Source organism: Grampus griseus (genome assembly GCF_964374135.1).
Source record: "Grampus griseus genome assembly, chromosome: 20".
Taxonomy (NCBI): Eukaryota; Metazoa; Chordata; class Mammalia; order Artiodactyla; family Delphinidae; genus Grampus; species Grampus griseus.
The window spans coordinates 16,699,557-16,705,556 of record NC_139014.1 but is presented as its reverse complement, the minus strand read 5'-3'; positions in this window follow the sequence as shown (position 1 = coordinate 16,705,556).

Genomic DNA, 6,000 nt, shown 5'->3' with positions numbered 1-6,000 from the left:
GAGCAGAAGTAGTGTCTCGTCCGCTCTCTAGACGGGCCGGTGCGGGTCCCTCTGCCCAGGCTCCACGACTCCGAAGGCAGGGCCGGCTGTGGATGCAGAGCCGCTCTTCCAGAGCAGGAGGAATGCACGTCTAACGGCAAAAGGAGTCCTGGTTGGGGCGGGGGGGGGGGTCCCTTGGTCAGAGCGGAGTGGGGAAAAGGGAGCCCAGTTTCTAAACAGGAGACTGTCAGGGAGGACGTCTCAGTGAGCATTTGCTGATGTTCATGGAACAAAAGTGCAGATCCTCTGGTCAGTGGGGGCAGGCAGAGCCAGGATGGGGGTGGGAGAGGAACCTGCTTTCTTCCAAAGAGTGTAGACGCCAGAACTTCTGTCAGACAGGGTGGAGATGTCCAGTGTTGGGCCATAAAGCTCTGTCTTGCTTATTCTTTTTTAAAGTTTAACCCCAATTCCTGCAGCGAAGGTGCAGTGATCAAGGCAGTGTGTGGCACCCATCTAGGAGGGAGGCATACAACAAATGGCCCAAGCAAGATTTAATATGTTTTTGAGAGTCTTGAACTCTGGGTCAAATCAAGCAAAACAAAATAGAACTTGCACTGAATGTCAAGATCTGCATGTAAAGTTTCCAAAAAATCAACCATGCATGCAGAACATCAGGTGACAGTGACCTTGGCTTTGTGAACACAAAGGCGCTGGGAGACTGGTGGGAAGACGGGAGCTGCAATATTAACAGAGGAAGCCCCCAGCCATAGTGAGCCTCTCTGGGCTCAGTTCCCCTGTCCAATGAGGGGAGTGATTAGCTAATGAATGATCTTTAACAACTCTGACAGCGATATCGCATCTCATGGTTCTGTTTATTGAGGCACAATGTCCAGTGTGGTGGCCAGAGACATGAATTCAAATCATGTAAATTATGAACCTCAGATATGAAATGAGGATGACGATAAATATCTCACAGGATTTTTGTGCAAATAAGAGTGATGCCATGGGAGTTCCCTGGAGGTCCAGTGGTTAGGACTCCATGCTTTCACTGCCAAGGGCGCAGGTTCAATCCCTGGTCGGGGAACTAAAATCCTGCAAGCAGCGTGGTACGGCCAAAAAAGAAAAGAAAAAAAAAGAGTGATGCCAAATGCCTAGCAGGTGCTGGCACTCAATATCAGGGGTTGTTATAACTGCAGGTATGACCAGTGGTGTGCTGCATTGCGGGGTGGGTGGGAGTCTGATTTATATCATTTGCAGATTCCCGTGCTGCAAATATTGCCACCGTGGCTGATTTCAAGCTACCAATGTGGCATCATCCTTGATCTAAGGAGTTAGGAAGAGATTTGCACAGGTGGCTCCACAAGCCAGTCCAAACCAGCTCCAGCACACAACTAGTAAGACCTTGAACCAGGCTCAACGAGGCTCAGAGGAGGGGAGGCCAAGCTGGACCAGTGTGAGTCAGAGAGGAAAAAGAGCCCCACCAGGCGCCAGCCACCCCAATGGGCACCTGAGTTCAGGCAGGTGAGGAGGGAGCTGCCCCAGCTGCCCCTCCTGTCCTCATGCCCATGGGCACCCACCATACACACAAGTACACACAAGCATGCACATGCCTGGAGGGGGGGGCGAGGAGGGGGAGGCACATTCTCCCACAGTGATGCATTTTCAATGTTTCATAAAAGTTACATGTTGACATCTGACAGTTAAAGCTGTGATGCAGGGAAATTGGAGAAAACACCAAAGATTCACCGGAGACATTAGTGGTTGGATGGTGAGATACACATGGAAATATCCAGAAGGAAGTTCTTTTTAAAAACATTTTATTTTAAGTATAGTTGATTTACAATTTTGTGTTGAGTTCCACTGTACAGCGAAGTGATTCAGTTATACGTATATATGCATTCTTTTGCATATTCTTTTCCATTATGGTTTATCACAAGATATTGAAATAGTTCCCCATGCTATACAATAGGACCTTATTGTTTATCCATTCTATATGTAATAGTCTGCACCTGCTCATCCCAAACTCAGAAGGAAGTTCTTGAGCCTCCACCAGCCAATGGTGTGAACCCCACCCTTGGGTCCAGCATGTCTCACTGAAGCCTCAAGCCTCCTGAGAGGTTAGGGCAATCATTATTCCCATTGCACAGATGAGTTAAGTGAAGCTCAGGAAGATTAAGTATCTGGTGCTTGTGACCCAGCTGTAAGTAGTGGAAGCAAGAGTTAAGCCCAGCCCCAGTGGGTCGGTCACACTGCTTGTCACTCATGATTGGCCACGGCTGGCTGAGGGCCACCCAGGCATAGCCTGACTCACAGTGGCCTTTGCATAATTCTTCCTTACAGACCATCATGTACCTCCTAAGTGCCAATCATCATTAAGGGGCTCTAGTCTGGAGGAGGAGATGATGGTGAAAACAGATTATCTCCACAGTTGTGATATTGTGGGACCCCTGAGGAAAGACACAAGGATCAGCCCTCAGGACTTACAGCCTGGGCCATAATGATTTGTTCCTCACACCTCCCGCTCTGCCCCGTGAGCTCCTCAATGGGGGGTGGGGGGAGGGGGGAGGGTGAGTTTTACTTCTTTCTGTATCTCCAGGGCCTGACACAGGGCCTAGCCCTTAGTAGGTACTCAGGTAATGTGTGTTGTCGTCAGCTTGTAACTTAGGTCTAAGGCCTTTTATAGGGTTGCAGAGATAGAAAGTGTTATTCTGACAAAATGCATGCTCACAGAAACACCCCCTCCCATGCCCAGACACATGCTCCATCACATACACACACACACACACACACACCTTGACACTCTACAACACAAGTCCAGGCATTCAGTGACACACAGACTCCCCCATACCTCCCCCGTGGCTGTCTAAATTCCTAGGCAGACCCACAGCTGCTCCCGGACCTACACGTTCACACAGGTATGCAAGAGAAGCATTCTTAGACATCCACATGCAGCTACCTGTCTCCAAGAACCAGCCCAAGGCAGCCACGGCTTGGGGATGGAGTTCTCCTGGCCCCCTGCGCACGCAAGCGCACATACACACACACCATGGAGGTCACAAATGAGTGATCTGAAAGGCTTGTGTAGGCTGTATCAAATCCAGCTCCAGGCCTCTTCATCCTCCCCGCAAACCTGCCCCCAGACCAGGCCACCCTGCCTGAAGCAGACCCCCAGGAGCCATTCATCCTTGTCTGGCCCCAGGTCCCCCAGAGCTCCAAAGTCAAGCCCAGGCCCCAGGCAGAGCCCGGCACTCACACAATCCTCTGTGCTCACCACCAGGCTGTGAGCAAGTGGAAATGAGGGATTCCAGGCTGGCTATCTCTCTCTAATCACCCTCAGGGCTGCACCGGAAATGGACTCAACCCAACAGGAAGTGGGGCAAGTGATACCCAGTGGCTCGGAGGGAAGGTACCAGTGCCCAAGCCAAGCCCGAGGCATGGCTGCTCAGGGGAGCTGGTGCTGGGGAGGACCCAACCGGACAGGTGTGGGTGCGCTCACTTGTCCCTCTGCCTGGGCTCCCCCACTCCCTGTGACCTAGCTTTCTGTGCTATGGCCTCAATGTAACCAGTTCTGTTCTGACCACTCCCATCCGTCCTACCCCAGCACATCTGAACTGGCCTTAACTCTCACTCTCTCTCTGATTTGGTTCCAGGGGGCCATGAGGTATCACATGGGGCATCAGTGTCCCCCCTTTACAGATAGGACACTGGAGCTCAGAAAGGTAAGTAATTTCCTCAGCATTATGGAACTGATCGGCACTTGGTGGCTGGGTACTTGATCTTTCCAGAACATCAGACTGAAATAGGACTGAAACTAAGTGGGGAAAGTGGGCCACAGAATTCCACACGTGGGAGACACAACTATGCTTGAAAACAGCCAAAAAGATGGGAGAGAAGGATACGAAGATATTACTTTTTTGTGGGTGCCTTGGAGGTTGCGAGTGTGTGTTAAAAATGTTTTTATCCTCTTTGTATTTTCCAATTTTCTATCGCAAGCATATTTAACATTTATAATGAAATTTTTTTTTCTTAAATGTGGGAGGGAACAAAGACACAAGAATAAATCTCTAATGGTAGAACTTTTTTTTTCCCCCATTTTTTGGCCACACCATGAGGCATGTGGGATCTTAGCTCCCCAACCAGGGATCGAACCCAGGCCCCCTGCATTGGAAGCGCAGAGTCTCAACCACTGGACCGCCAGGGAAGTCCCTCTAATGGTAGAACTTTAAGCATTGGCAGGAAAAATATTTGGGAGGGGAACCGGGAAGGTATTCCTGGACATTCTCCTATGGCATCCATCTACCTATTCTTCTATAGGAAGGGCTCCTGTCCTCTCTTGGGGAGCTTGTGCTATAGCTGGCAGGGCACACCTCACCCATGGCAATTCCAATTCGAGCCCTTCTTACCTCTGTTCCTTCCTCCCTTCCTAGCCTTCTTTGCTCCTGAACTATGCTCTGAGTGGAGGTTGTGTTGTATGGAAGGTGGTATGACGCTTCCTTGCACCTCCGCCCCTGCTTCAGGCCCTTCTCCAGCCTTGATTCAACCGCATCTTTTTTTTTGGCCACACCATACAGCATGCAGGGTTTTAGTTCCCCGACCAAGGATAGAACCCGTGCCCCCTGCATTGGGAGCATGGAGTCTTAACCACTGGACCACCAGGGAAGTCCCATAACAGCATCTTTGAGCTTGACCGAGGAAGACTGAATGCGGAGGTAGGTAGAGAAATGGCTATCTGGATGGACAACCCCAATTTCAAACAGCCTGCTCCATTGTCCCCAAAAGTGAACTCAGAACCGTCAGGTGACATATATGCCTGTGCTCTGCCTGGGTACTGGGCTCACCATGAATATACATACCCACCCCCTGGGTTCCCACTTCCAGAAGCATTAGAACACAGTGAGACGACCGGGCAAGCAGCACGGAGCAGCATGCTTTCTGCCTTCGACTACTGAGAATCCACTCCAGAGCTATCCCACTGGCAAAGCGCTAATGAAAGACTCTACTTTTGGGTGTTTTATAACAGAAAGGTGTTCCGGACAAGCCACGGCTACTAACACGGCTCAAAAGAAAGAAAACAAGGAAGGAAGGAAGGGTACGAGGAGGGCAAGAAAAACAACTTTCTTAGGAAATAGAAATGAGAAATCATCCAGAATTTACTATCAATAATATTCTGAAGATCCGACTCTGAACAGAGGCACACTTCACGTATTCTTTTTGTATAGTATGTTTTCATCTGAGTAACTTCTTGCTTCTGAAAGGGAAGGGTGAGAGGAAAGCGTTCCCATCTTGTTCAGAATGTTCAGCTGGTGCCTGGAGGAATGCAATCCATTGCATTAGTTCTAGAAGGTGTCCATCACAGACCACCTTCTCCAGGTCACATTTGCACAACCACAGGTACACATGAGTTTGCAGGAAGTGCTCACTAACAAAGTCTTACTAGTAGACAGTTGGACCACAGCATGTTTTCCTAAACTCAATGTGTGTGTTCAATGGCCCAGCCAGAGGTCTTCCTTCAAACTGGGGAGAGGCTCAAATCTTAATTTATCTCTGGGAAACAGTAAGCTCAGGCTTAACTCCTCACACACAAGTGCACACACACACACATACACACGAGTGACTAACTCCATTTTACTACAAAATTTCCTTTTCATAGAAAGTATGATTATATACTAGTCAATTTAACAAACTTTGACTGTCTGATGTTAAGACCTGGGAGTAAGAGATGATGAACCAGGTCCTGTCCTTGAGGAGCACAGAGTTTTTTGGGAAAGACGTCCATAAGTACATACAGCATTTTGACATTTCTATATCAGTATAAGCCGTTATTGAGTACTTACTACGTGCCAAGCATTGTTATAAATCCTATAGGAATATTAACTCATTTTATCCTCGGAACATTTTACAGATGAAGAAACTGAGGCACAGGGAGGTTAAGTAACTGCCCAGCTAGTAAGCTTGGGATTAGAAACCAGGGAGCCAGTATGTGTTTCACCACCGAACTGCAGCAAAGAGAAGGAACTGCCA